Consider the following 11,038-nt stretch of genomic DNA (forward strand, 5'->3'; position numbering starts at 1 on the left):
TTACAATAGAACAGGATGGTGACTGGAGCAGGAGTAAATACATGACCTGCAGTTACAATAGAACAGGATGGTGACTGGAGCAGGAGTAAATACATGACCTGCCGTTACAATAGAACAGGAGTGTGACTGGAGCAGGAGTAAATACATGACCTGCCGTTACAATAGAACAGGAGTGTGACTGGAGCAGGAGTAAATACATGACCTGCAGTTACAATAGAACAGGAGTGTGACTGGAGCCTCAAGTACCCGCAACATGAGAGGTTTTTATTATTGCGGAACTAGAGCACAGGTGAAATAAACAGCTGATCAGTAACCATGGTTACTATCCTGTTTTCACCCATCAGCTGATTATTTCACCTGCGCTCTAGTTCAGCTATAATGAAAACCTGGCCTGTTGGGGGTACTTGAGGACCATAGTTGGGAAGCACTGCTCTATCTGAAACATGAAAGTTTACTTTTGAATTTACTGTCTCTTTACTAATTATTATTGCCTGCAGTGCTTAGCTAAAAGATATATGCAAAACAAACTTTTAATTTCTAAAAATACACTGTAGAAATGAATATTTTTTTGGAAAGGATATTTGCTTGCTTAAATATCTCAACATGTATTAAAACCATGGGATTTTGGTATCTGTTTTTTGAGCAATCTTTAGTTCACTGTCCTTGATTTTAACATAGAGAATAATCAGACATTTAATGGTAAACAGAATTCCTAAAATCCACTTTAGCTCAATATTGTGTATTGTGTTTGTATAATTAAAAGCTAGAAATTATTTTCATAACTATCCACATAGTATACTTACAAGAATTATTACTATTATTTTGCCCTTGAATGGCTTTTTAAGTATTTTTATTGTTAAGTGTTTTGAAATTGTTTTTCTATAAACATAAAAGATATTCATTACAAACCAGCATACATAAGTAAAAAAGCTACTTTAAGTGAAAAAGCAGCTGTAAAAACACAAATATAATATTTGATTTTCATGTGCAGAATTCTGTAAACATGAGAAATGTGTATCTTAATAGTTGTTGATACCAGTGTTAGATTAAAAGGGGAACTTAGTGAAATATATAAATCATTTCAGTGAAGAAGCCACAAAAGCAGTAAAGTGATTCACTAAGTCAAAGGCTATGTAACCCTCCAATAACTGCTTTGATGTTTTGCTAGGTACTGCCAGATAATAGCAAATATATGACTATTGGGAGGAAGGGGTGAGAATCACGCTGCGGAGGGTCAAAAAACATCTGAGGTACATTTCTTGTAACAGGATTTTAGAGTTGTTAGACCCAACTCTTGCCACATTATATTTCTTTTTAGTATGGGATATTACAGAATCTGTTTTAAGTTTAACTAAGTAGTTCCTTAAAATGTAACAAAATCTTTACTTTTTTATTCAAATAACATTTTGTTTTTTACCGATTATTGCTTTGGATAGTTTTTGTGAGGCATTTCCTAACTGAATTTGGTTATTTGTTTATTAGAGTGTTGTTTAATATTGTTAACTTTTTTTTTTATTAGTTTGATCTGGGTTTTATTTTAGATGTATTTGGTTGGTTTTAGAATGCAAATAAATGTGATGTAGTTGAAATTATTAAAATGTGATTTCAAAATATTTAAACAATTTTCAATTCTCTTGTGTTAAATATTTGTTTGTGCGAAGTAAACCTTCAGAACATAACCTAATCTGAAGCAATAATTATGGTTGAATGAACTTGTAAAAGGGACTTCAGGAAGAACCAACAGTACAAGAAATATCAGAATATTTTTCCTATGAATGGTTTACATCCTGGGAACCTGTTTATCCAGCTTCAAGGCAGGAGAGCAGCATACACTGCCTGAAATTGACATTGCACAAGTAGCTGCTTGTGCAATACTGCCCCCTGCTAGCACTCAGACAATCACACGGACCGGGATGATTTAACTCTACCACACTTTAGGTAGCAGAGAGACTATGGGGCATATTTATCAAGCTCCGTATGGAGCTTGATGCCTGTGTTTCTGGCGAGCCTTAAGGCTTGCCAGAAACACAAATTATAAAGTAGCGGTCTAAAGCGGTCTAAAATCCTGTCTGCCTGCTCTGAGGTGGCGGACAAAAATCACCAGAAATCTACCTGATCAAATATGATTGGGTTGATTGACACCCCCTGCTAGCGGCCAATTGGCCTCAAATCTGCAGGGGGCGGCATTGCACCATCAGTTCACAAGAACTGCTGGTGCAATGATAAATGGCGAGAGTGTATGCTGTCGGCATTAATCGATGTGCACCGGACATGACCCGCAATATCAGATTATGTCCACTCACACAATAATAATTCAGCCCCTAAGAGTGTGATATTCAAAACATTGAACCCAAGAATGCAGTTTCTCATCTGCTGATATATTCAAAGTGCGTGCAAGTGGTGATGTGTCTCCCATTTGAAATAATATGGATTGCGGCATCTGCTCAACTCCACCGACAGCTTGTCACTTGTCAGCACTTTCAGCAGGGGTGGGGGGCATATTTGAAGTGTTCTTACACAGCACAGACAGAGCATTCACGGAAACCAAAAACTGTTTCTGTGTAGGAACACTTCAAATAATGCCTGTGCAAACTAACTGTAGATACACCTATACTTCCTGCCTCACACTGTAAAGTCTCGCTACTTATGGTAGCCTGCACTTCAGAGTTTGGAATATATTGCACTACTGGCAGTGTATCCCAATCAAAATCTAGGAACATCCAGCTAACTCCCATAGAACGTCTAAATCTTCATCATGGCTAAACTTTAATATTAAAGACAAAAAACCCCTCTCTATTATAACTAAAATTACAAAAAATAAAAAAACAATACAAAAAAACCCCAAAGCACTACCAAAAATAAAAAACAAACAGTTATGCCGATCTTAAACTAAAGTCCCCTTAAAAAGCCTACCCCAAAATAAAAATACTAATACCAAAACCTACTCTAACAATTGTCCTCAGAAGGGCATTTGGCAGGACATTGCCCTAAAGCAATTACAGCTCTTTTTCATTTAAAATAAAAAACCCAATTCTAAAATCAAAGTAACCCCCCAAAAAAATCTATCTTAAAAAAACTCTAAAAATTGCCCTAAAAATCCAAATTAAAATAAACCAATAGAATGAGACCTTTTTCTATTGTCTGATTTAAATTATAATTTGAAAATCAGCCATTAGGAATGCAAGGGAATATAAAGGGAGTACCTCACATACAAACTTCACTGTGCAGTGCTGACCACTTTCAGAGGACGTCTGGGATGGAAGATCAAAATATAAGAAGATGAGAAGCTAAGAAGACGCATATTCCTCTGAGTGGGCTCTGAAGTAGGGAGCTTGTGCACTGAGGTATAAGGTTCAGGCTTCTGTGATTTATACTTTTTAGGCATAGTAGTACAAAAAAGGAGATAGACCCAAGACAATCAGGATATGTTCAAAATCTGCAGGATGTTTATTAAACTGGAACAGAGTGGCAGGGTTATTTGACAGGATGGAAATAGGCACAGTACAGGCAGGTTGTAGAAACATCAATTGCAAGCAATATAGATAGATATGCTGTAGACAGGAAACTGTACAATAGCAGACTGGATACGAATATATACTGTAGTCAGGTAACTCTGTTAGAGCAAGCAGGATACGTGGATATGCTGTAGACAGGTAACTCTGTAATAGTAGACAGGGTACATAGATATGCTGCAGACAGGTAATTTTGCAATAGCAGCCAGGAAGCATAGATATGCTATAGACAGTTAACTCTGCAATAGCAGGCAGGGTATGTATACTGTATATGCAGTAGACAGGTAACTCTGCAATGGCAGGTAGAATACGTAGATATGCAGTAGACAGGTAACTCTGCAATAACAGACAGGATATGTAGATATGCACTTCTGCAACTGGCCAGTAGGCTACAGCTACTTCAAGAACAAGTAAGTCAGGAACTAGGTGGACATGCAGAGTTATTAGCTGTAAGCAAGCAGGCAAAGAGTTCTGACATCCAGTCCCTTAGATAGGCCGTAGGTCAAAACCAAAAGTACAGCCAGAATACCTCTGTAGAATCCAGAAGAGTAAAGAGCTAAACAGATCAAAGGATAATCTGGTAGAATAGTCACGTCACAAGCCGAGGTAAAAAAAAAACTAGAAGGTTGAAGCAGCAATTGTTAATTATCAGGGCAATTGTTAATTTAGGTTTTTAGATAGCTGTTTTTTTCTGTGGGGTTACTGATTTTTAAAATAGGTTTTTTTTTATTTTAAATGTAAAAGAGCTGACATTTTTTAAGGGGAGTTTAGTGTTAGGATAGTCATAACTGCTTTTTTTATTTTTGGTAATGGTATTTTTGTGTTTTTTTTTTTTTTTATTATTATTTTTTTTGTAATTTTAGTGTTGAGGGTCTTAGGTTAGGAGTCTTGGGGGTTAGATATTAGTTAGTTAAGTAGTGTATGGGGTATTTTGAGTTGGGGTTTGTGACAGGTTAGAGGTTAATATGTTAGGGTGTTTCTTGGGATGTTTTTTTGTGCAGTTTAGAGGTTAATAGGTTAGGGGGTTTCTTGCAGTGGGAAATTGCAGTGGTTCGCAGTTATATTTATTAGGCTTGTTACTATATAAAACAAATAGATCCTTTACATCGCCAATGTTGGTGGCAATGCTGGTTGGAATATATGACCAGTATTGCCGCCAATTGAGATGTATACTAAAAAGCCTCTCGGTGATGCCGCCTGTTACCAGAGATGTCAGCAGCTTGGAATATTTCACCGGTTGGCTCAACATCATGGCTGATCCTTTTGGAATATATTGCTGCATCACAGGTCTTTCAATCATCAGTGTCTAAGAGACTACTTAACTAGCGTTTCAAATCCAGAGCTTCATAAATGGGGCTCTTATTCTCAATTGTATCTCGTATTCTCATCTTATTTCCCTGGTTTTCTAATGGACTTGGTGGCCTCAAATTTGAAAGCTAAAAAAAAGCCATGCAATACATTTTAAATAGCCCTGATATATTGGAATATGGGGATACAATTCCTCATAAAAAGTTTAATTATGCTTAGGGGGGAAAACTTTCCTATGTGTTTCCATTATTCATTGTTCCTGCTTTTTTTGTAATTCATATCTGATATTTGTTTTTTTCCAGAACCCCCCCCCCCCAAAAGAGACTGGAGTGAATTTAGAATTCAAGACCCAGCTACACAATGATTACTTTATAATCGACTTGATAAACATTTATTTTGTATACAGGGTGATTTATTTCTGATGCATGCATAAAATATTACTTTATTGTAGCATTAATAAATGGATGAAGCTATTTCTGCTTTTAATTTGTTATCTTTAAAATGAAATTTACAACAATAAAAAAATACACATACATCAACGAACTACTCAATTACAATGTAGTGACACTGATAAAGAATCAAAATCTATGTAGAAATTAGTTTTCTGTAGAATTTATTCAGCGTGTAAAAGAAAAAATATGGTGAATGTATTTAATTGAAAAAGCATTCCTATAAAACATATAGGCCTAGATTTGGAGTTCGGCGGTAAAAGGGCTGTTAACGCTCCGCGGGCTTTTTTCTGGCCGCACCATAAATTTAACTCTGGTATCGAGAGTTTAAACAAATGCTGCGTTAGGCTCCAAAAAAGGAGCGTAGAGCATTTTTACCGCAAATGCAACTCTCGATACCAGAGTTGCTTACAGACGCGGCCGGCCTCAAAAACGTGCTCGTGCACGATTCTCCCATAGGAAACAATGGGGCTGTTTGAGCTGAAAAAAAAACCTAACACCTGCAAAAAAGCAGCGTTCAGCTCCTAACGCAGCCCCATTGTTTCCTATGGGGAAACACTTCCTACGTCTGCACCTAACACTCTAACATGTACCCCGAGTCTAAACACCCCTAACCTTACACTTATTAACCCCTAATCTTCCGCCCCCGCTATCGCTGACCCCTGCATATTATTATTAACCCCTAATCTGCCGCTCCGTAAACCGCCGCAACCTACGTTATCCCTATGTACCCCTAATCTGCTGCCCTAACATCGCAATAGAATGCGAATGCGAGCTCAATCTGATTGGCTGATTGGCTGATCAGCCAATCGGATTGAACTTGATTCTGATTGGCTGATTCCATCAGCCAATCAGAAAATTCCTACCTTAATTCCGATTGGCTGATAGAATCCTATCAGCCAATCGGAATTCGAGGGACGCCATCTTGGATGACGTCCCTTAAAGGAACCGTCATTCGTCGGGAGACAACGGAAGAAGAGGATGGATCCGCGTCGCCTGCTTCAATATGGACCCGCTCCGCACCGGATGGAAGAAGATTGAAGATGCAGCTTGGAGAAGATGTTTGCCGGTCCGGATGTCCTCTTCTTGCCGTATAGGAGGAAGACTTTGGAGCCTCTTCTGGACCTCTTCAGCACCGGATGATGGATCGCCAACCCCCGCTTGGGTTGGATGAAGATGTTGGAGCCAGGACGGATCGGTGAACCTGGTATGGTGAAGACAAGGTAGGAAGATCTTCAGGGGCTTAGTGTTAGGTTTATTTAAGGGGGGTTTGGGTTAGATTAGGGGTATGTGGTTGGTGGGTTGTAATGTTGGGGGGGGGTATGGTATGTTGTTTTTTACAGGCAAAAGAGCTGAAATCCTTGGGGCATGCCCCGCAAAGGGCCCTGTTCAGGGCTGGTAAGGTAAAAGAGCTTGTAACTTTTTTAATTTAGAATAGGGTAGGGAATTTTTTATTTTGGGGGGGCTTTGTTATTTTATTAGGGGGCTTAGAGTAGGTGTAATTAGTTTAAAATTGTTGTAATATTTTTCTTATGTTTGTAAATATTTTATTATTTTTTGTAACTTAGTTCTTTTTTATTTTTTGTACTTTAGCTAGTTTATTTAATTGTATTTATTTGTAGGAATTGTGTTTAATTAATTTATTGATAGTGTAGTGTTAGGTTAATTGTAGGTAATTGTAGGTAGTTTATTTAATTAATTTATTGATAGGGTAGTGTTAGGTTTAATTATATCTTAGGTTAGGATTTATTTTACAGGTAAATTTGTTATTATTTTAACTAGGTAGCTATTAAATAGTTCTTAACTATTTAATAGCTATTGTACCTGGTTAAAATAAATACCAAGTTGCCTGTAAAATAAATATTAATCCTAAAATAGCTATAATATCATTATAATTTATATTGTAGCTATATTAGGATTTATTTTACAGGTAAGTATTTAGCTTTAAATACGAATCATTTATTTAATAAGAGTTAATTAATTTCGTTAGATTTAAATTATATTTCACTTAGGGGGGTGTTAGTGTTAGGGTTAGACTTAGCTTTAGGGGTTAATCCATTTATTAGAATAGCGGTGAGCTCCGGTCGTTAGATTAGGGGTTAATAATTGAAGTTAGGTGTTGGCGATGTTAGGGAGGGCAGATTAGGGGTTAATACTATTTATGATAGGGTTAGTGAGGCGGGTTAGGGGTTAATAACTTTATTATAGTAGCGCTCAGGTCCGCTCGGAAGATTAGGGGTTAATAAGTGTAGGCAGGTGTCGGCGACGTTGAGGGGGGCAGATTAGGGGTTAATAAATATAATATAGGGGTCGGCGGTGTTAGGGGTAGCAGATTAGGGGTACATAGGGATAACGTAGGTGGCGGCGCTTTGCGGTCGGAAGATTAGGGGTTAATTATTTTAAGTAGCTGGCGGCGACGTTGTGGGGGGCAGGTTAGGGGTTAATAAATGTAATACAGGGGTCGGCGGGGTTAGGGGCAGCAGATTAGGGGTACATAAGTATAACGTAGGTGGCGGTCGGCAGATTAGGGGTTAAAAATTTTAATCGAGTGGCGGCGATGTGGGGGGAGCTCGGTTTAGGGGTACATAGGTAGTTTATGGGTGTTAGTGTACTTTAGGGTACAGTAGTTAAGAGCTTTATGAACCGGCGTTAGCCAGAAAGCTCTTAACTCCTGCTATTTTCAGGCGGCTGGAATTTTGTCGTTAGAGCTCTAACGCTCACTTCAGAAACGACTCTAAATACCAGCGTTAGAAAGATCCCATTGAAAAGATAGGATACGCAAATGGCGTAGGGGGATCTGCGGTATGGAAAAGTCGCGGCTGAAAATTGAGCGTTAGACCCTTTAATCACTGACTCCAAATACCAGCGGGCGGCCAAAACCAGCGTTAGGAGCCTCTAACGCTGGTTTTGACGGCTACCGCCGAACTCCAAATCTAGGCCATAGAATGCTGAGCGCCAACAATGTTTGGTGTAGCTCTGCATCAAAACATTTTTCATAAATCAACAAACCGATTCTAATTTTTGTCAGAGTTAAAGGGACACTAAACCCAAAATTTCGGATTCAGATAGAGCATGCAGTTTTAAGCAACTTTCTTATTTACTCCTATTATCAATTTTTCTTTGTTCTCTTGCTATCTTTATTTGAAAAATAAGACATCTAAGCTTTTATTTGGGTTCAGTACTCTAGACAGCACTTTTTTATTGGTATATTAATTTATCCACCAAACAGCAAGAACAACCCAGGTTGTTCACCAAAAATGGTCTGGCATCTAAACTTACATGCTTGCATTTCAAATAAAGATACGATAGAGAATGAAGCAAATTTGATAATAGGAATAAATTAGAAAGTTGCTTAAAATTGCATGCTCTATCTGAATCAATACGTTAGAAAGAAAAGGAATGGCAAAAGCACTACACCGGTATTATGGTAGGGGTGCTCTGTCCGGTTTAATTCGTATATATACCTTTTGTGCTAGAGTACTTGTGCACAAAATCAATTTGCAAGTGTAGTCAAAATCACTGAAGGGATTAAGACTAGGAGGGTGCACTTTTATAGCACTTCTAATGCCCCTAATAGGTGAAGTTACAGACTTTATAAATTAGACCGCACGGTCAGAATAAACTTAAAACATAACTTTTATTACATCAAAAAATCTAATAAAATCAATATGTAAATGTGTGCATTTTAAAAACACATAGAAACTCGAATACAGGATTTTAGTATTTGTAGAAATCCTTGTTAAGTAAGGCCTTGCGAAATAGACTTCCACATATATAGTGTAGATAATAAGAGTGTTTGTCCTAATAATCAAGTTCACAAATGACGGATTGTATTAGAACCTATTGTATTATATTGGGGCTGTTTATACAGTGAATGTTATCTATATCTATTACTTAATATATAGATTGTCATTCATAAATTATAATGTTCTGGGAAAGAGACTTATATTCAGAGTTGTCAGTCGTGAGTCATTATATTAAATACATATGCACATGTGTAATAATATTTGTTGATGTGAAGTAATGAATACTATTACTCTAGTTTGGAATCCCAAACATTAAAGGGTTAATAAACACAAGGCTGTATAATAATTTATCTGGGAAACTACCACAAGTTTAATTGTAGCAAAGATATCCAAGGTATTGAACAAGATATTGCTTAAAACCGGCTTATATGTTAGATGACTTTAATTCTTTATTGTATCAATGTCGTCATTATGTTCTGATTTACTCTGAATAAAAATTAAACCAACTGTAATAACCCTGATTTTAATTGTGATATATTTCAATATTTGCATAATATTAAGTGCACATACACTGGCTTGTGTGTTACCCACTCTTATATACAGAATAATTGGATATTATTAGTGCTTTGTAATTAAACTGCACTGTAACCTTGTGATTAATTAGGATTTGCTATTTGCTGGTAAATACCAGCTTCATATTCATAACTGAAGTTCACTTTAAATTAAACTTTTAGTAGTGATGTCTGTGTTCTTATATAAACTTTCTATTGTCTGAATATATTTTTTATATATTGTATATCTCTCTCCGTTCTGAAAGTTTATATCAACATACCATTTTTGTCATCAATTTAAATGTTTTGTGGAATACACTTAGACATCTGCTTTAGAGACATCAAATAGAGCCTTATTTTGGCATGCTATGTTTTAGCGTTTGAGATAAGCAGTGCGTTTGTAACCTGCTGCTGTCTCTGAACAGACACTGTTTATAGGAGTATTTAGGGTTTAAAAATCAAAATCGGTATAGGTAAAACCCAAAGGTTAATTAAGCCCCAAAGTTTAGAGTTAAGTAGTTGGTTGGATAAGTCAAGTATCCGTTATAAAACATTAAACTATTAGAGACACTAGATCAAGCCTTATTTTGGCATGCTTTGTTTTAACGTTTGGGATAAACAGTTAGCTTGTACACTGCTAGGGTCTAAGGACAAACACACTTTGTGGGAGTATTTAGAGTTAAAGATCGCTTTCAATCTCGGTCTTGCCCAAAAGTTAATTAAGCCCCAAGTTTGAAGTCAGGTAAATTTAAGTAGATCAAGTCAATATGCCATTAAAAACTACTAAAAGGGTATTTTTACACGATACCCCTCCCTAACATGTTTCGCCGATATAGTCACGGCTTTTTCAAAGGGCAGACCCTCCCCCCCCCTCCCCCCAAAGAGACTGGAGTGAATTTAGAATTCAAGACCCAGCTACACAATGATTACTTTATAATCGACTTGATAAACATTTATTTTGTATACAGGGTGATTTATTTCTGATGCATGCATAAAATATTACTTTATTGTAGCATTAATAAATGGATGAAGCTATTTCTGCTTTTAATTTGTTATCTTTAAAATGAAATTTACAACAATAAAAAAATACACATACATCAACGAACTACTCAATTACAATGTAGTGACACTGATAAAGAATCAAAATGTATGTAGAAATTAGTTTTCTGTAGAATGTATTCAGCGTGTAAAAGAAAAAATATGGTGAATGTATTTAATTGAAAAAGCATTCCTATAAAACATATAGAATGCTGAGCGCCAACAATGTTTGGTGTAGCTCTGCATCAAAACATTTTTCATAAATCAACAAACCGATTCTAATTTTTGTCAGAGTTAAAGGGACACTAAACCCAAAATTTCGGATTCAGATAGAGCATGCAATTTTAAGCAACTTTCTTATTTACTCCTATTATCATTTTTTCTTTGTTCCCTTGCTATCTTTATTTGAAAAATAAGACATCTAAGCTTTTATT

This window comes from Bombina bombina, chromosome 5 (assembly GCF_027579735.1).
Source record: "Bombina bombina isolate aBomBom1 chromosome 5, aBomBom1.pri, whole genome shotgun sequence".
Classification (NCBI taxonomy): Eukaryota; Metazoa; Chordata; class Amphibia; order Anura; family Bombinatoridae; genus Bombina; species Bombina bombina.